General features: G+C 35.5%; 1 long non-coding RNA gene across 1 annotated transcript; it reads right to left on the reverse strand.

Annotated features, from left to right (window-relative positions):
• Window positions 1-10,124: 10,124 nt before the first annotated feature.
• Window positions 10,125-11,544, reverse strand: LOC149559222 (uncharacterized). Its single transcript, XR_016364328.1, has 2 exons — window positions 11,256-11,544; window positions 10,125-10,616 (listed from the first exon to the last, which is right to left on the reverse strand). It is a non-coding gene; the product is annotated as an uncharacterized LOC149559222 (long non-coding RNA).
• Window positions 11,545-22,391: the final 10,847 nt, after the last annotated feature.

Below are 22,391 nucleotides of genomic sequence, written 5' to 3' on the forward strand. Positions count from 1 at the left end.
ACATTGTTTTAACTGCAGCCTTAGTGATTTCAATTTGGTGAAGAAATCTTGGATTGTGTTGAAATTGCCTGGACTCAAACTTATTAATTCATTTTCCAACATATGACCCCTCATTGAATCTTGTGTGCCAAATAGTGTTTCTAGCTTTGTCCATACTTCATTTGGTGTATCCAAAGACTCAATGTGAAATAGCAAGTCAGGAGAAATAGACAAACACAATATTCCAAATGCCTCATCACATTTGTTAAACCACTTAGGCTTATCTTCATCTTTAGCAGGTTCAGTTTCAAGTCCCATAGTTATCCTATTTAATCCAGCTTTCCTTAAGTGAATTGTCATGCGTGATTTCCACTCAAAGTAATTGTATGGAGTTAGGATGGGCATATTTGTTTGATCCATGATGAAGAAATGCAAAGAAATGCTAAAAAGAAGAGAACCCAGCCACGACAATGTCCCCCCCTTTTTATTCAATCAAAGAACCCCCCCCAAAGAATTATGATTTGGCACTTTATTTTAGTGCATTTACAACTACCACTAGAAAGAGATACTTAGTGGTCTTGATTTCAATGCATTACAAACCCTCATGAAGAGCATATGCTAAAAGTGAAACTTGGGCACAATAATCAAGGAAAAAAACAATACCACTGTGATCTACTCAAAAAATCATGCACTTTCAAAAAAAGAATCGCCTCGATACGAGGTCGTATGAGAAAGTTATGATCCTCCAAAGTTTTCAAAATGAGAACTGTGCACAGTCACGGCTGAGAATTTGCAATTTTTGAAGAATTCATGCATGAAAATCAAAAAATAACTCCACTAGTGGATAGAGCACAAAAAAATAGCCAAGTTCATAACAAGAATCATCAAAATTGAAGTCCGTATGAGCAAGAACGAGACATTTGAAAACTGCATTCAAATCTGCGGCTACCAACGGAGAGGGGTATGGTTGTATCTTTCCATGCTTGATCCTGAAAAATATACAGCTTGTATGCAAAAACTAAAAGATACCCAGATGGTTTTTCAGGGTTGCGAACAAAACCCATAAAGCGTTTTTCTTGATGATGAACAAAAGATGTTGCTGTAGTGTAAATCAGACGCCTTTAACAGTAAAAAACGGCTCCAAAAATTAGAAAATGACCCCAGCAACCAAAATTTGACATGCAAATGCTGGATCAGCTTCTTAAGTCCATCAATGGCATGCTGGAACCTGCAAAATTGATTAAAAACTCCAAATATGCAAGTTGGTTGTCAGATTTGAGATTGAAACCCCAGAAAAAAACTGTTTTTGTCAAAACTTTTCTGATTCTCAGGATCATCCAAAGATGCAAGAGAAGAGCATACTTCGTTTTTCAAAAAACTACAATAAAGTTTATTTGCCCCCCTCGAATCTCTCAAATAAGGAAACTAAAATCTACTCTTGCACATAGAAAAGCTCTGATACCATGTTAGAATCTGAAAAGATTAATAACCCAGAAAACTAGTGCAAAGAGTAAATATCTAAACTATGAATGCAAATGATACAAAATCAAAATAGCATCATAGAGTTAGTCTCCAAGAGAGTAATGCAAATGCTGGAAGCAAAATAGCATTAAGAGGATGCAAAAACAAGAGATGCAAATACAAGCCAGGTAGCATGCTTATATAGGCTAGGAAGAGGGAGGAGGTGGCAACACCAACCAATGAAGAGCAACCATCTATTGGACTAAAGATAGCAAAGTATCTTCCCAAGATAGCTAATGGATGCTCACATGTAGGAAGATGACACCTCACAACCATTCACCTAATAAGACATGCTTTATTAACCTAAGCGAGATTATTAAAAGTGTAGGAAAAACCTAGCAAAATAGGAAAAATAAAAAACTACACTAACACCCTACACTCTCTCTCCCCCCTCTCCCATCCCCTACTCTCTCTCACTCTTCCTCTCCCACCACCTACTCTCTCTACCTCTCTCACCCTCTCTCCTCTCCCATCCTCCCTCCCCCACTTCATATTATCTCTCTCTCTCTCCCCCATCCCCCTACTCTATCCCATCCCCTACTCTCTCTCACACTCTCTCACATCTGCTACTCTCTCTCTCTCCCCCCTCTCCCATCCCCTAAACTCTCTCTTTTACAAATAGACACTCCCATCCCCCCTCTCCCACTCCCTCTCCCACTACCTACTATCTCCCTCTCAAGTTCTCTCTCTCCCTCTCCACTCTCTCTCTCTCCCCCATCCCATACTCTTACTCTCTCTCTCCAATCCCCAACTCTCTCTCACACTCTCTCCTATCCCCTCCTCTCTCTAACACTCTCTCTCATCCTTTCACTCTATCTCTCTCATCCCATACTCTTTCTCACTACCACCTCCTACTCTATCTCTCCCATCCCATACTCTCTCTGCCACCCCCTACTCTCTCTCACACTCTCACACTCTCTCCCATCCCCCTACTCTCTCTCTTTCACAGAAGCACACATGCTCCCATCCCCCCTCTCTCTTCTCTCCCATCCCCTATTCTCTAGATTTGTGTCACACACTCCCATCCCCCTCTCTCTATCTCCCTCTCCCTACTCTCTCTCTCTCTCTCTCTCTCTCTCTCTCTCTCTCTCTCTCTCTCTCTCTCTCTCCATCCCCTACTCTCTCTCTCTCATACTCTCTCCCATCCCCTACTCTCTCTTACACACACTCCCATCTACCCTTCTCTCCCTCTCTCACTACCTAGTCTCTCTCCCTCCCATTTTCTACTCTCTCTCTCTCTCTCTCTCTCTCGCTACTCTCTCTCTCCCCTCTCCCATCCCCAAAACTCTCTCTTTTTTAGATACACACTCCCATCCCCCCCTCTATCTCCCCTCTCCCATCCCTTACTCTCTAGATCTCTCACACACACTCCCATCCCTCTCTCTCCTCCTCTCCCACTCCCTCTCCCATTGCCTACTATCCATCTCTCTCAAGCTCTCTCTCCCATCCCCTACTCTTACTCTCTCTATCTTTCCCATTCCCAACTCTCTCTCACACTCTCTCCCATCCTTTCACTTTGTCTCTCCCATTTTGTACTCTCTCTCTCTCTACCACCCCCTACTCTCTCTCACACTATCACACTCTCTCTCTTTCATAAACACACACACACACACACACACACACACACACACACACACTCCCATCCCCCCCTCTCTCTCTCTTCTCTCCCATCCCCTACTCTCTAGATTTGTCACACACACTCCCATCCCCTACTCTCTCTTTCACAAACACACACACTCTTATCCACCCACTCTCTTCTCTCCCATCCCCTATTCTCTAGATTTGTCACACACACTTTCATCCCCCTATCTCTCTCCCTCTCCCTCTCCCACCGCCTACTATTTCTCTCTCTCAAATTCTCTCTCTCCCTCTCTACTCTTTCTCTCTCTCTCTCCCATCCCTTACTCTCACTCTCTCTCTCCCATCCCCTACTCTCTCTCACACACTCCCATTCCCTAATCTCACTCTCTCTCCCATCTTGTACAAGCTCTATCTGCCACCACATACTCTCTCTCACACTCTCTCCCATCCCCTACTTTTTCTCTCTTACACACATTCCCATTCCCCCCTCTCTCTCCCTCTCCCACTCCCTCTCCCATCTCCTACTCTCTCTCCCCCATCGCCTACTCTCTCTCTCTTTCATAGAAACACACACTCCCATCTCCCCTTGCTCTCCTCTCCCATCCACTACTCTCTAGATTTGTCACACACACTCCCATCCCCCCTCTCTCTCCCTCCCCCACTCCCTCTTGCACCACCTACTATCTCTCTCTCAAGTTTTCTCTCTCCCTCTCTATTTTCTCTCTCCCATCCCCTGCTCTCACTCTCTCTCTTCCATCCCCTACTCTCTCTCACACTCTCTCCCATCCCTATCCCTCTCCCTCTCTCTCTCTCTCTCTCTCGCGTCCCCATCCTGTATGAGCTCTCTTTGCCACCCCCTACTCTCTCTCAAACTCTCACACTCTCTCCCATCCCCTACTCTATCTCTCTTGTACACATTCCCATTCCCCCCCTCTCTCTCTTGCACTCCCTCTCCCACTGCCTACTCTCTCCCATCCCCTACTCTATCTTTCTTACACACTTCCATTCCCCCTCTCTCTCCCTCCCTCTCCCTCTCCCATTGCCTACTATCTCTCTCTCACTCTCACTCTCTCCCTCTCTCTCCCATCCCCTACTCTCACTCTCTCTCTGCCACCCCTGCTCTCTCACACACTCTCACACTCTCCCCTATCCCCTACTTTCTCTATTACACACAATCCCATCCCCCCTCTCTCTCCCTCTCCCACTCCCTCTACCATTGTCTACTCTCTTTCTCTCCCATCCCCTACTCTCTCTATCTCTCTCTCCCCTCTCTCATTCCCTACTCTCTCTCTTTCACACACACACCCATCCCCCTTCTCTCCTCTCCCATCCCCTACTTTTTCTCTCACTCTCTCTCTCCCTCTCCCATTGCCTACTCTCTCTCACTCTCTCTCACTCTCACTCTCATTCTCACTCTCTCTCACTCTCACTCTCACTCTCACTCTCACACTCTCTCTCACTTTCACTCTCTCCCTCTCTACTCTCTCTCTCTACTACCCCCTATTCTCTCTCACATTTTCACACTCTCTCCTATCCCCTACTCTCTTTCTCTCTTACACACATTTCCATCCCCCCCCCTCTCTCTCTCTCATCACCTACTCTCTCTTCCATCTCCTACTCTCTCTCGAGCTACTCTGTCTTCCCCCTCTCCCATTCCCTACTCTCTCTCTTTCACACACATGCACTCCCATCCTCCTCTCTCTTGCTCTTCCTCTCCCACTCTATCTCCCACTGCCTACTCTCTCTCTCTCTCTCTCCCCCATCCCCTACTCTTAATCTCTCTCTCCCAACCTGTACTCTCTCTCACACTTCCTCTCTCTCTCTCCCATCCCCTACTTTCAATCTCTCTCCCCCATCCCATACTCTCTCTTTCCCACCCCTACTCTCTCTCACACTTCCTCTCTATCACATCTTGTACTCTCTCTGCCACCCCTACTCTTTCTTAATTCCTCTCTCCCATCCTGTACTCTCTCCCCTCCCCCATCCCCTACTTTCTCTCTATCTCTTTCTCTCTCTCTCTCTCTCACACACATAGCCATTCCCTGACCCCCCCCCCCCCCCACCCCCACCTAGCTCTCTCTTGCTCTTGTGTTAAAATTTAGGTCTGAATAGTGTGTGCACACTATAGCGCGCATACGCTATTGAAAGCTTTGTATTAAAACCAAGCCTAAGGCTTAGTTTCACCTTGGAGATCCAACCCAAAGGTTTGGAGTTTATAAATAGGTATGAGATGTGTTTTCTAGCAAACATACCAAAAATGATTGATTTTTCTTGTGTGCTCCCCTTCAAGATTCTTCGTGGTTGGGTATTGACAAGATCAGGTTACATAGCATTATAGGTCTCTATGTTAGCTATCTAACCATATAATTTATTTTTAATTTGAACTATTTCAAGTCTTACATCTATAATTTCTTTTGAATTTATGTTCATTTTTTGTCAAAAACCACCATGTACTAATTGGGCTATAGATTTTAGCTCGTTCATCAAATTTTGCAACAACTTAGTTTTTTAGAAACTAGACTCCATTCTACACACTTTGAAAAAAAAGTTTTGATTTTAAATTAGTTTTCAATTATTTCTAGGGGGGGCACACAGATATTTCACATTTTTGGGATGTGTCTAGTTAAAATATTCATTAAAAAAATACACATTATAAAATTACCGAAAAATTTGGGATAAACTACATAGTGTTAAGTAACTTTTGACTAGAACGATTAAAGAATATTAAAAAACAGTTAAAATTTTAGGGGGGCCACACTTTGTACTATGTTATGTTTTTTTGGAATAAGCAGTACCACTTTTTTTGGCCTGCTTTTTTGAGGACCTAAAATTAAACCATTTTGAAAAAAAATTAGTAGTTTAGAAACTAGATTCAAAGGACTACGACTTTTTTTTTATCATATCTTAAAATTTTGAGCGTAACTATCTTCAAATTCTTGTTGAAGTTTAAAATTTGCAGATTTTAGGAAAAAGGTGTCCACTTATACCCCCCTTTTGGCACCACAACTTGGTGTACTTACTCGAGGACAAGATCACAATATAGCTCACTCCCACATGCTTATATTGTAGTTGCTTTAGTTTCACAATCATTTACTCCTCTCTCCCTGCCACCCCTACTCTTTCTTAATTCCTCTCTCCCATCCTGTACTCTCTCCCCTCCCCCATCCCCTACTTTCTCTCTATCTCTTTCTCTCTCTCTCTCTCACACACATAGCCATTCCCTGACCCCCCCCCCCCCCCACCCCCACCTAGCTCTCTCTTGCTCTTGTGTTACAATTTAGGTCTGAATAGTGTGTGCACACTATAGCGCGCATACGCTATTGAAAGCTTTGTATTAAAACCAAGCCTAAGGTTTAGTTTCACCTTGGAGATCCAACCCAAAGGTTTGGAGTTTATAAATAGGTATGAGACGTGTTTTCTAGCAAACATACCAAAAATGATTGATTTTTCTTGTGTGCTCCCCTTCAAGATTCCTCGTGGTTGGGTATTGACAAGATCAGGTTACATAGCATTATAGGTCTCTATGTTAGCTATCTAACCATATAATTTATTTTTAATTTGAACTATTTCAAGTCTTACATCTATAATTTCTTTTGAATTTATGTTCATTTTTTGTCAAAAACCACCATGTACTAATTGGGCTATAGATTTTAGCTCGTTCATCAAATTTTGCAACAACTTAGTTTTTTAGAAACTAGACTCCATTCTACACACTTTGAAAAAAAAGTTTTGATTTTAAATTAGTTTTCAATTATTTCTAGGGGGGGCACACAGATATTTCACATTTTTGGGATGTGTCTAGTTAAAATATTCATTAAAAAAATACACATTATAAAATTACCGAAAAATCTGGGATAAACTACATAGTGTTAAGTAACTTTTGACTAGAACGATTAAAGAATATTAAAAAAAAGTTAAAATTTTAGGGGGGCCACACTTTGTACTATGTTATGTTTTTTTGGAATAAGCAGTACCACTTTTTTTGGCCTGCTTTTTTGAGGACCTAAAATTAAACCATTTTGAAAAAAAATTAGTAGTTTAGAAACTAGATTCAAAGGACTACGACTTTTTTTTTTATCATATCTTAAAATTTTGAGCGTAACTATCTTCAAATTCTTGTTGAAGTTTAAAATTTGCAGATTTTAGGAAAAAGGTGTCCACTTATACCCCCCTTTTGGCACTACAACTTGGTGTACTTACTCGAGGACAAGATCACAATATAGCTCACTCCCACATGCTTATATTGTAGTTGCTTCAGTTTCACAATCATTTAAAGAAGCATCAGGTATTTTAGAATGGGATAGAGCAATGGAGGAACAATATAACTCTCTTACAAGAAATGATACATGGGACTTAATCTCTCTTCCTAAGGGAAGAAAATTAGTTTGGTGTAAGTAGATCTATTAGACCAAATACAATGGATGAAAGTGTTGATAAACATATGGCTTGACTTGTTGCAAAATATTTCTCTTAGGTACTTTGCATTGATTACATTGAGACCTTTGCACCAGTGGCAAAAATAATTTCATTTGTTTGACACAAGGAGATTTATATGGAGCAGCCATAGGGATTCATCTAGGATTCTGCCATGGTTTGCAAATTGAAGAAATCTATCTATGGCCTTAAAAAAGCTCTAAGAGATTAGTATGCTAAGATAGATTCTTTTCTTCTTTTAGTAGGGTTCATTAGATGTCATTTTGATCTGAATGTCTACATTCTTCATAGGGATGATTCACATTTGCTTTTTGTGCATTATGTTGATGATTTGATCATTACAAGAAGCACATCATCCATTATTGAAAGCGTTAAGGCTACTTTGCAGGATAGGTTTTTGATGATAGACTTAGGTCTACTACACTATTTTCTTGGTATCAAGATACATCAATCTTCATTCAGGATAATATTATCACAATCCAATTATGCTCTTGATCTACTTTCTCAGTTTCACATAAGTGACTGCAAGGCTGCACCTACTCCCTTTCTTTCAGGTGTTAAGTTAGAAACAAAGTGTTCCACTCCACTTGTTGATGCAACGTTGTATAGATAGATGGTTGGAACCCTCATCTACTTGACACATACATGCCCTAAGATCTCATTAGCAGTTGACATGGTTTCTTGCTTCATGTAAGGACCACATGAACTTCAGTGAAAGGTAGCCAAATGAATCTTGTACTATATCTAGGGTACACATACACATGGGATACACTATGCAGCTGGTATAAGACTCCAGTTAGTGGGTTATATAGACTCAGACTATGCAGGAGATATTGGTTCTCGCAAGTCTACTTCAAGATATATGTTTCATCTTGGTTCCGACCCCATTTGTTGGCAAAGTAAAAAGCAGAACACCATTGCTCTTTCATCGACTGAGGCTAAGTATCGAGGAGCTATGAATGTGGAAAAAGAAGTAATTTAGTTGCAACAGATTCTAAAGGAGTTTGGTTTTGATCTACTCAGACCCATAGTCATCCATTGTGATAACCAAAGTGCTATTGAAATATCAAAACATCCAGTGTAAGATCAGCGCACCAAACATATTGAGGTTCATATGCACTACATCAAAGAGCTACTGCATGTGCAGATCATCACATTACAGTATTGTCCTACTGAGCAGTAGGTAGTCGACATCTTTACCAAGCCCTTCATAGGGGTCAAGTATATTCATTTACGATATCTCTTGGGGGTGAGAGATTTTTCACCAAGGGGTCACATGATCCTTTTCTTCTCTATTGTATATATCTCTCTTTTTGGAGGAGGGTTTTTCCCATGAGGTTTTCCCTCTTTCTCCATTTGTAGAGAGATTTCATTGCATTTCAACATTGCATTTGTACTTGGTTACCTAACATGGCCTAGTAGCTAGGACCCATTATGCATTTCATTATAGTTTTCGTGAGTTTAAGTGCATTCCCCTAAGTTGCACTTAAGGGGGGTGTTAGTGTAAATAATTATTATTTACACTTTACTTAAGTTTACTTAAGATAAATGCATTATTTTATTATTTATTAGGTTAGACACCTAGGATTTTGTGTACTCATATGAGATGTCTTGTTGACAACATAATTATTCGCACTCTTAATTAAGCACATGGTGTCTACAACATTGGAGTTTGCACAATCAATTGAGTTGTCATGTTGACAACATAGTTGTTCACACTCTTAATTAAGCACATGGTGTATATAACATAATTTTATGTGACACACCTTTGTAGGCTTATCCTCTCATTATCACACTAACTCATGTGCTTAATGGAGGATAATCCACTCTTCGTGGACATGTGCTTAGTTGTGAGGCTTATCATATCGCTAACTCCTAGACATTCTAAAAGCATTCTAGAGGTCTTTATATACAGACACTCCTAGTGTATTGTTACATTAATTGAATATCATATTGTTATTCTGATCATACTCTATTGGTCTATTTTGTGCTAGTTATTGAGCTTCTTGGTCTTGGGTGATTTTATCCAAAGGAAAATTCTTACATTGTTTACATATGATTTCATGGGCATTATATTTCTATAGCCTATATAAATAAGAACAATACTTTAAGATTAAATATTAATTCTTAAATTTATAGTTTTATTTGATAAAAATATAAATACTATTTAATTTAGAAAATTTTCATAAATGTTCACATATTAATTATTAGAACTTCTTTTCAAAAATAATTTGAAAATAATTTGAAATGACATGAAGGTAAACTTCAAACTATATTAAAAGTAACATGAATTGACATAAAGATTAAACTCATAATTACATTTACCATAGTGTGAAATAATTATAAGACTAAATTCATAATTACAAAAGACTGAACTTATTATTAATAATAATTACATTGAAGATAGATGAAGATAGATAAAATTACATTGAAGATAGATGAAATTATAGAAAGACTAAACTCATGATTACCTATACACTGAAACTGATCAAACATAAGGGAAAACAATATTGATGTCAAACATTTATAAATATACAACATACAAAATCGATTTCATTTAAAGAAAATGTAAGGATAATATTATTCTACTCAACATTTTAGAACATGAATGAAATAGAAGCAATACCTCTATATATCATATCATCATTGGATCAAAATTAGCAATATCCAGCTTAGGGTGGATAAAACAAAGGAAGGTTACACATGCAAAGCTCATATAAAATATTTCACAATTTTTCAAATTTATCGAGTACAAGCTCAGGAGGGATAGATACTAATGAAGAAAGGGGAGTAGAAGATGAGATGAGTATGGAGAAATATGCACAAGTACGGCGTAGAGGGCGGCCATTGAAGCAAGAAGATTGTGTATAAGCCTTGCAAGGTCAAGAAAAAAAGGAAAAGAATGGTGGTATGTTAAGATGGGTGGAAAGAAAGAATGCAGATGAATAGATAAGCTCAGAAAAGATAGCACCCGAACACATCTTAACATTTATTTCTGCAATATAAAAAAAATATATGGCTACTCATTGTTGGTACAAATTTATTTGGCACTATTTTCGTCCTTTCATATTCTTGACACAGTGAGAGCTCTCCAAATCCAGCTGTAAAGAATTCACCATCATTTTGTCAATAGTGTAATAAACCATAAACATAATAACTAGAAAAAAGATTGGCACCATCTTTACATCATTATCAAAACTGCTTTAAAAAGAGTTGGCATGAATTTTTCTGCTCATAGATTGTGTATAATTTTTTCTATTGTTGTTTCAGATTACATTCAACAATCTTTCATAAAAAGAAAAGAATGAATGAATACAGAATACGATCTTCCATCATCAGCAAGAGAAGAGTAAATGCTATCTTCCGTTAAGAAAAAATATCATCGAATATAATCTAAAATTTCAGTTGAAAACAAATAAACCAAAACTTCGAAAAATATGCAACACTAAAAAAGCCCACCTGATCTACCATCACCTATTACATTAAACAAGAAGGATGAGCATTGAAAGATGAGATGATAATTATCCTGCTGTAAGTTCATAAACTCAAAAAAGAAGATAGCACCCAAGAAGCTATGTATCAGATTCTAGCAATTTAGGATCTCGTTGGGTTGCATACATATATTTTTCATCCTCATATTGGAAATTTGATAAGACAATGAAGAATTTATGGTCACATGGGTTTTAATGTTAAAAGGACCAAAACAACCAAAATTAACAATCTCCTAGCTAAATCCTTACAGTGGATCATAGTAGAGATTTCGAGCATATTTGTTCAACAGCAATGCAAGAAGAATCCTTCTTGTCAAAAGACTGATGCAAAAGAAGAAATGAGATCAATCAAACTATTTTCAACATTTGTATAAAATGGGAAGTAGAACAATTTAAGGCAGATGGTTGAAATGATCAGTCATATCAAATAAAAAGAACACAGTAGGAGTGCTTTGGAGTGCACAAGTACTGCTCTTGATTTTTCTAAATGACATATCAATTGCATGGGTTGTAGTGTGGAGAAGGACATAGCTATTCTAGACTGTATTTGTATATACACACTGAGTATGTGCATTTAGACAAGACTGATCCTTGTCTGGAATGTCAACAAGATAAAGTTAAAATGACACTCAATCATGAAAATGGATTTGCCTGAAAGCTCATCATATGATTGTTAAGTTTATGTCTACACTTATTACTTTCCTCTCACGCAATATAACATAACATGAACACTTTAGTACACTACTATTCAATTGGAACATGTATTGGAAATTAGAAGATAATTTGGTAATGCTGAGCATTGTCAGGTGCCTATTTAGACAACATCTCGTACTATCACCTGCATTTTTTGTTGCCAATCGGTTAACTGTGGTAGGGGCAGCTTTTTTCTCAGTTTAGATAGGATGTGACATAAGGGACTCTTTGTACAAACACCCAAATTAGTTTTTCCATAATATTTTACTTCCAAATGCCTTTCAAGGATGTTTAACTACAAATTAGGATAATCAAACTTTATGTGAGGAACGAGATTGATTTGCTAGGGTTTTATGCACGCCTTTTGTACCAATTTGTCTTTTTTTCCTACTTACTCCGGCCCTTATGGTGCTGGTTTATATTTGATATAGTACTGATGTAGCTTCAAATGGTATAGAGTAGGATAGCATTCAAATGGGTGATAATTGTCTCAAGATTTTAACATAGAGACAAGGACACTAAATCCCTCCTCACTGTATACATCTTTTTATTCATTCAAATGTCAAACTTAACTCTTCCTTTCTTTTTCCTTTTTTCTCGGGTGGAAGGAGACTATACCGGTCATATACTTTTGTAGAAATAAACCCTGAGAAGAATGCCACCCATTTGCTTTTGTTCATTGATCACTAGTGCTTCAATTGTTTCTTAAGCTTAATCATATTAGTAAGTTGTCACCCACCAATGTGTGTGGGGATGTTAAGTGAGTTATTATGTGATTGAGCACACATGGATGCATTCTACCCTGAATAAAGATGCACTCAATAATTATGTTTTGATAGGTGGACGAGGTAGTGGATAATTATAAACTTAATAATTGTATTTTAGAGGTTGGATGGGTTGGTGGACTGAAATGTTTTTAGTAATTATGTTCTGGTTGTTAGATGTATTAGTGGGTTAATTATTTTAAGTAGGTGGATTATACATTATAAAATGTAGCTTTGCATATAATTGAATAGAGTTGTATAAGAGTTTATTTCAATTTATATATTATTTAGAGTTGAGAGAGTAATAAGTGGGAGGATGCATTGTACATATGTTTTAAATTTATTTTATAATGGACTAGTGTAATCTTTATATTCATAAATCAATGTTCTAATAAAGCTTCATGTGATTAAGAAACTTTTTATCTCTATCTCAACTTTTATATACATATGCTCACACACTAATAAAGTTATATGTAAGTATGAATCTTCTTGTGTTCATTTTTATTTATCCTTGAGGTACATGGATACAAATAGATAGTTATAATATTGTTATATATTCCTGGTATTGAGGAGTATGTCTCCCTAATTTAGTAGCTTACACAGATTGAGGTTGTATGCAACATTTGCACCTTGATAGAGATTTCTCATTTGAAAGTTAACAATACTATGTGTGAATGGTCTTCTAAGACTTACCCTAGATGACCTTACATGCATATATATAATTTTGGATAATACACAACATGCAATCCATTAAAAATATATCTATATGTTTGCAAGCATGTAATATTTATCTTTCTTTATCACGTTTTTCTTGGGATTTAATCATATGTTAAAAATAAAAATATTTAAATGCTATAATAGATTGAGATTTCTAAATCATTAAGGACACAGTTTAAAAGTAATGCAATCCATGCACTAACATATTTATAATGAGTATGTGAAAAATTATTTTTATTAAAATTTAAAAGTACCATTTTTAATATAAACTTAAAAAGATAAGAGATAAGTATGCAAAGTAAAATAATATCTAAAAATATTGTAGACTATACACAAAAATTCAAAGCAGGATACAAATGCATATTTAAGATGTGATGTAGGAGCATCTTGGGTCAATGAGAAATCTTGCATCAAACGAAATATTGCTTTGATTTATATGTACAAGTTTGTTGTTTGAGGAGAAGCCGTTGTAGCTCATAGTTTCAAGTTGTGCATAGTTGGCATCTTAATGTGCACCCATTGGTGATCCTACCTCTAAGTGCATGGAACCTAATGTTCATTGGTCTTGGAGTTATGTGCCTCTTTCCCCACTCCCTTTTCATTGTATGTTTCATGCAGTGCATTGTGGAATTTCTTCCAACACACTTTCCTATGATAATGTGGCATCTTGTGAAGTTAAAAAAACATCTCTTAGATCACGTGTAGAACAGTCCTCAAGAGCGTGGATTCTATTTTGATAATTTGATTGTTCTTTTGTTGTCTCCTCCAAGACAAGAACTATTTGCAATTAAATGTTTGATAGGCCAACTTGTAGTCTTGCTAACTATATAAGAACTTAGATTAGCTTTAGAGAAGTATCAGGGAAGGTATCGAGTTGCAATGGAACTCAATTGAATTGTAATATACTGTTGAAATGTAAAAATTAGCGTTATACATTATTGATAATAACATATATTGATTTAATAATTTATTTTTAAAACAAAACTCTAATAATGAAATAAGCACTTAAACATTATTACAAATACCACCATTATTTAACACTAACACTATTGTTTAAATAAAAAAAATAAAGAAATTAATAACAAAAAAAGAAACAACATGAGTAAGTTATTAGTGAAATAAATAAATAAATAAAACATTACAAACCCTCAACTATGCCAAGTGACATGGCCATGGATCACATCACTTGGAAAATGAGGAAGCACTTATAAATAAGGCCACCACATGGTCAACAAAAAAGGGAGAAAGAAGTTTGAAAACACTCATTAAAGGCATAAAACATAAAAAGACAAACCACCACATTCCAACAAAGCAAGAGCATGAGAGAGGAAAGCATAGTCATGGGCAGAGAAATAAATCCCCACCAATGACATGGATATTCCAAGGTCAAATAGTCGATGACCACTCTTACTAGACATCTATAGTACAGACTGGTCGAGCTAACAATTTCAATGGTAAGTGTACTATGCCATTCAATTAGAATTCAAAGGTTTCAAACTTCATGAGTGGGTTCAAAGTATATTATTATTATTATTCTCATTTTAGTTGAATCTCCATAATAAAAGGTAAATAAGAATGTAATTATGGGAAGGGGACATTGTATTAAATTAAGGGATGAAATAAATCATTAAGGGTAGGCTATGAAGAAAATGATGTTAACCAAATTGTAAAAAGATTAGTAATTTATAAGAAAGGCTACCTATTGGAATTTTGTTTAGTGCTCCCATTGGGATTCGTGACAAGGGTTCAACTACCTCCTGTGTACTATAATTTGAGTGGTTGTATCAGGTATTGAAAGATTGGTCTTTCGGTACAAAGGAAATCCCATTCTAACAAGTGGTATCAGAGCTTGGTCACAGGTTCGAATCCTTAGACACTCATGTAATGCTAAGGGGGAGATTGTTGAAAATTTGTTCAGTGCTCCCCTTTGTATTTGTGACAAGGGCTTAACTGCCTCTTGTGTACTATAAGTTGAGTGGTTGTATTAGACATTAACAGACTAGTCTTTTGGTGAAATGACAACCCAATTCTAACACTACCTTCTTGTATTAGTGGGGATGTCAAGTGAATTATTATGTGATGAGCACACATGGATGCATTCTACCTTGAATAAAAATGCACTCAATAATTATGTTTTGATAGGTGGATGAGTTAGTGGATATTATATACTTAATAATTGTATTTTATAGGTTGGATGGGTTGGTGGATTGAAATGTTTTTTGTAATTATGTTTTGGTTGTTAGAGATGTGTTAGTGGGCTAATTATTTTAAGTAGGTGGATTATATATTATAAAATGTAGCTTTGTATATAATTGAATGGAGTCGTATAAGAATTTCTTTCAATTTATATATTATTTAGAGTTGGGAGAGTAATAAGTGAGAGGATGCATTGTACATATGTTTTAAATTTATTTTATAATGGACATGTGTAATCTTTATATCCATATATCAATGTTCTAATAAAGCTTCACATGATTAAGAATTTTTTTATATCTATCTCAACTTTTATATACATATCCTCACACACTAATAAAGTTATATGTAACTACGATTCTTCTTGTGTTCATTTTTGTTTATCCTTGAAGTACATGGGTACAAATAGATAGTTATAATATTGTTATATATTCACGGTATTAAGAAGTAGTATGTCTCCCTAATTTAGTAGCTGACATAGATTGAGGTTGTATGTGATATTTGCATTGTAATGTCCCCATTTTTGGCAGGTCTACACAATTGATAAAGTTAGCTCATCATAGTGATCCTCATGAGTAGATAGGGTGTTCTGGGGATCTCAGTTGTGAACTTAATATTTTTAGTAAGTCTATTTTTGTCAGTTGCTATTTTTGGTCGTGTAGTAGGTGGCTTCAATAGTTGGTCATCACTTGCAATTAATAAAATAATAATTGCATGAGCTATTATTTATTTTATTAATAATTGAGTTGCATTATTATAATAATATTTATATTATTATAATAATAAAATTAAGAGATATTTCTAAAAAGTGTGTTGGAAATTTTTAGTGTTGAGTTCTTCTGGGAAACTTCCACAATTTCTAAAGTGGAGTTATTCAAGAAACTTTGGCCAACAAAAGATTATAAATGAGAGCTCATTTCATTGAAGGAAAGCACACTTGAACATATATATTTTCTTTTTGTGCCTTTGTGGCTTTTTCCTAATTCTAAATTGTGAGCCCTTGCTAAAGTGTAAGGGTCTTGTCTCAGAAGTTTTTGGCAATCATGCTGAATTATACAATTGGCTAGCATCTACTATTCTTGTTGTAGCTAAGGAGAATATCTTGAATATTATATTTTCTTTTCTTGAATTATATAGCTGAGGGTTTGAATAAGATTGAGAATCATCATTGGCAATTGTGCTGAGGTAAGCAATTGTCGTAATTCTCCAATTGTGATCACCATGGCTACAAAGATAGGTGTTCTAAATGAAATTGATTGTACTACGTGCATTTGGAAATTGATTTGATATTCAACTAGAGATATTATGACTTCCATTTTTTTATCATTTGGCCTATGTCTGAGATTGTATCAGCTAGACATCAAGTTGAGGATTGGTTTGCTGGTAGACTTTGTAAATTGACAAAGAGAAATAACACAAATTCGACAATTTGCATTGTCACACATCCTATCTATGCAACCTGCATTCCTCAATCAACTGGGCATCATTCCTTTACTGGCCACAATCTACATTGGGGGCCATTTGTTCATTAATATCAAACTATTTGATAGTGTCCTTGGCTTGCATGGAAGATATTAGGGAAGATGATGTGTTAAGGATTTGACTCTACTATATATTCCAGGCTATTCTTTCAACTGGTAATTGCGACGATTGTGCTATGGAGAAAATCAAGTTCACTATTGTTATTAATTATTGAGAATTTGGTTCTTGATATGTTGTTTGATTTTGTTTTCCTTACTTTAATAAATTATATGTAATCTGAAGTTGAATTGTTAGATATAGTATTTGCCATGTACTTAATGATAATTATTGAAAATTAAATAAATCAAAGACACAATAATATTGTTTATTGAATTGGAAATTCTGTCAGAAGCATAAATAGAGTCTTTATAGTGGTATCAAAGTAGTTTCCTTCCAGCCTACAGGAATTGGGTTTAGTTATATTTTTATCAGTGCTTACTTTGAAGATTTTTTAGATTGATTTCATGATTCAATTTTTAGTGTCATGGATGATGAACAAAGATTTGTGTCAGGTATGCACTATACCTGAAGGGGAAGTAATTTGCTTCCTAGGGAAGGAGAATCAGAGATACAATTTGGTCTGATTGGTAGTCCAGGTGGTTTTGGTGGCACTAGACTATGACCCATAGATGCTGAGGTTAAGAGAGATTCCATGTAGGCATTTAGGAATATTGTAGTCAGGAAAGAATAGATGACTAATGTACTACAACACTTGTCTAATACTTTGCAGTAGATAGCACTTTCTCGAGGATGGAGTAGGGAGAGAGCTCAAGATGTTTATGTTCGTTATCATAGATCTCAAGTCAAGGATATAACCCAAGATGGTGTTAGCTATAGAGATGCAAATCAGGTTTGAGTTGAAGATCCTGGTGGATTAGTTGATAGATCTAACATACATACTAGCACTTTTGATAGGCTGTATAGGCCCACATTTCTAAGACCTAAGGTGGATGCAGTTAGTATTGAGTTTGAGGCTGCTCCTTTTGCTGATGATGTGCTAGTACAATTTACTGAGTGGGATGCTTTACCATAGGTTGTTAAAGATCATTTGAATTTTCATAGGACCTTGAATAAAGAATGGGAGCATTACAGAGTAAGGTCAACACGTGAGAGATAATGACAGGCTGATAGACCGAGCTACAATAGGTTTCTAGTAAGATGAGGTTGAGCACTTTGATGGTACTGGGAGAGTTACAGCTTGAGCTTAGATTAATAAACTCAACACATATTGGCTTTGCATCCTATGTCAGAGGTGGATGCTATTCAATTTGGAGTGTTCCATCTAGATGGAGCAACCCATGATTCGTGGTACCACGGGTTAGTTTCTTTGCAACATGATCAAATCACCTCTTATCAAGAGTTCGTGGATCGCATGATTGAGAGATTTGATAGGAAGGATTCAGAGGTGTACTTTGTGAGTTGGCTCAGCTGAAGTAGTTTAGTGGATTGTGGAGTTACATCAGTGAGTTCCATAGGCTTTCAATTAGGTAAAAGCACAAACCTATGTCACCCTTTTGTAAAGGAAAAGGTTAACAAAAGTATAACTATTTACCTTCAATGACATAAAATTGGTATTATTATTTTGAATTTAAAAATAAAGTAAACTAATGAAATCTGTAGAAATGGATGAAGTTTAGGATTATAAATTTTAATAATTATTTGGAATAAGAACTGATATATTTTCCTAATTTTTATAGATAATTATTTAGCTATTGAAAAATACTAAAAATTAGGAGTCTAGTTCCCACCACAAAACTATATGGAAATAAACTTATTTTCCTTTGATCTTAGACTATGTTATAGATAACATATATAGCTAGAACAATAAAAAAATACAAATTGGCTTTAGACTTATATTTTATCTTTTATAATGATTCAAATTTTAAGTCTCTTGAAATCGATAGTTTTCATCTTCCACTTCATTTTTCAAAATAATTCTATTCTAACCAAGAGAAAAATTATTCATTCTTGAAGGGGAATCTCTCCTCTAGAACACCATACAATTTTAAAAAAATTTCATATGACTTAATATTTTTTTTTCTTTCTCAAAATTGTCATCTTTTCGAGTGTTAAAATATGTGATTGTAGAAATTTTTTAATTACAATATACTATATCTAATTAAAACACTAACAACTCTATATGAGAATATTCTTGATTGATATCTATAAAATGGCATTTATATATTATTAAAAAAAATCATAAAAAATAGTAAGAGTTATTAAAATGTCACTTTTCGAAAATATTTTTATTTATTTAGTAATCGGATATAAACTAGTATAAAACATGCATTTAATAAACATTTCCAATTGGAAAAGTGTGAGAACATATATAAGTTTGCTAGAATGAATTTATCTAGATCACATGCTTGATAAAAAATGATTTTTAGATAGAAATACTCAAATTCAATCATTTTGATAAGTCACCTTGAAAGGTGACATAGCTTTGTACTTTTACCCAATCATGATTTATGATATTTTGAAGTGCAGATGAGTAATGCTATTTATGGAGGGATTGAATTAGCCACTCTTGGATGGGTGAATTCATTGGACCCATCTTCTCTATGGTATCAATATGGAAGGCATGTGACTTGGAGTCCCCTTCTTGAAGTAAGGTTGCTTCAAAAACTTCTGATCTTCCACCTAATGATGATGAGTACCCACTAGTTGTTGAGGACAAGGGAAAATTAGTGGAGGCATTTGATGTCACTTCAAGAGACGTTTTGAGGAGGTGATAGCTTTTCTTTTGGTGTAAGGGGCCTTTCTCTAAAGGTCATACTTGTGCGTTAAGGTCAAAAGGAGTAGCGAATCATGGTATGTGGGTTTACACCTATGTGATTGAGGATGTCATCATAGCAACATGAGGATGTCGATGAAGATGAGTACTAATGATATAAATTATATTATGATGAGTATTTATAGTTTGGTATTTGACTCACATATTCAAGACTTGCATTGGGTATAGAATTGGTCTGAGGCTACACTAGATTGTCTATAGGGTGATTAGGTAGGCATAATGAAGGAGAGTATGTTGAGATCTCCTACGGATTTGTTTATTAGTGATGTTTCAACCTTTACATCACCAATAGAGGTACTTGGTGTTGTATCGCAAGTTATGATATTGGTTCTGTTGATGGTTTTGGTATTCTATTAGTTCAATGAGGATAGGGACATCACTTTTTTATTATGGGATCCTGGTGGAGGTTTTTGTATGATGCCAGATTACTTGAGGACACGAAATTTTTGGGAGGGAGGATTGTAATATCCCCGTTTTTGGTAGGTCTACGAAGTTGATAGAGTTAGCTCATCATAGCAACCCTCGTGAGCTGATAGGGTGTTTGGGGGTCTCAGTTGTGAACTTACTATTTTTAGTAAGCCTATTTTTGGCAGTTGCTATTTTTTATTGTGCAGTGGGTGGCTTCAGCAGTTGGTCATCACCTACAGTTAATAAAGTAATAATTACATGAGCTTTTATTTATTAATTAATCATTGAGTTTCATTATTATAATGATATTTATATTATTATAATAATGACATTAAGAGATATTTCTAAAAAGCATGTTGGAAAGTTTCTAGTGTTGAGTTCTTTTAGGGAACTTCCACAATTTCTGAGGTGGAGTTGTTTAGGAAACTTTGGCCAATGGAAGATTATAAATGAGAGCTCATTTCATTGAGGAAAGCAAGCTTGGACATATATTTTCTTTTTGTGCCTTTGTGATTTTTCGTAAGTTCTGAATTGTGAGCCCTTGTTGAAGTATAAGGGTCTCATCTGAGAAGTTTTTGGCAATTGCATTGAAGTATACAATTGGCCAACATCTATTGTTCTTGTTGTAGCTAAGGAGAATATCTTGAATATTATACTTTCTTTGTTTGAATTATCTAGCTAAGGGTTTGAATAATTTTGAGAATCATCATTGGCAATTGTGCTGAGGTAAGCAATTTTCATAATTCTCCAACTGTGATCACTATGGCTACAAAGATAGGTGTTTCGAATGAAATTGATTTTACTGTGTGGATCTGGAAATCAATTTGATATTCAAATGCAGATAATAGGACTCCTATTTTTTATCATTTGGGCTATGTCTGAGATTGTATCAACTAGATGTCAAGATGAGAACTGGTTTGTTGCTAGACTTTAGGAATTGACAAGGAGAAATAACACAGATTGAGCAATCTACATTACCACACATCCTATCTATGAAACCTACATTCTATAATCATCTGGGTCTCATTCCTTTATTGGACACAATCTGTATTGGGGGTAATTTGAATTAATATTAGAGTATTTGATAGTGTCCTTGGCTTGTACATGGAGGATATTGGGGAAGATGTTGTGTTAAGGATTCAACTCTGTTATATATATTCTGGGCTATTCTTTCAATTGGTAATTGCCAGGATTGTGCTATGGAGAATATTAGGTTCACCATTATTATTGATTACTTGGAATTTGGTTCTTGATATGTTGTTTGATTCTATTTTCCTTACTTCAATAAATTATATGTAATCTAAAGATGAATTGCTAGATTCAGTATTTTCCATGTACTTCTGGTAATTACTGAAAAAAATAAATAAATCAAAGACACATAGTAATATTGTTCATTGACATTGGCAATTCTATCAGAAGCATAAATAGAGTCTTTACATGCACCTTACTAGAGATTTCTCATTTGATAGTTAACAATTTACTATGTGTGGATGGCCTTCTAAGACTTACCCTAGATGATCTTATGTGCGTATATATAATTTTGGATAATACACAACATGCAATACCATAAAAAATATATTTATATGTTTGCAAGCATGTAATATTTATCTTGCTTTATCACGTTATTCTTGGGATTTAATCATATGTTAAAAATAACAATATTTAAATGGTACTATAGATTGAGATTTCTAAATTTTTAAGGACATAGTTTAAAAGTAATGCGATCCATGCACTAAAATATTTATAATGAGTATGCAAAAAATCATTTTTATTATAATTTTAAAAGTACTATTCTTAATAAAAACTTAAAAAGATAAGGGATCATAAGTATGCAAAGTAAAATAATATCTAAAATATTGTATAATACACACAAAAATCTAAAGCATGATACAAATGCATATTTAAGATGTGATGTAGAAGCATCTTCGGTCAATGAGTAATCTTGCATCAAACAAAATATTGCTTTTTTTTATGTACACATTTTTTGTTCAAGAAGTAGCCATTGCAGCTCATAGTTTCAAGTTGTGCATACTTGGCATCTTAATGTGCACCTATTGGTGATCCTATTCCTAAGTGCATAGAATATAAGGTTCATTGGTCTTGGAGTTACGAGTCTCTTTCCCGAATCCCTTTTCATTGTATGTTTCATGTAGTACATTGTGGAATTCCTTCCAACACACTTTCCTATGATGATGTGGCATCTTGTGCAGTTAAAAGACATCTCTTGTATTATGTGTGGATCTATCCTCAAGAGCGTGGATTCTATTTTCATAATTTGATAGTTCTTTTATTGTC

This window comes from Cupressus sempervirens, chromosome 5, assembly GCF_028749045.1.
Source record: "Cupressus sempervirens isolate cs-2001-9-10 chromosome 5, ASM2874904v1, whole genome shotgun sequence".
In the NCBI taxonomy this organism is placed as follows: domain Eukaryota; kingdom Viridiplantae; phylum Streptophyta; class Pinopsida; order Cupressales; family Cupressaceae; genus Cupressus; species Cupressus sempervirens.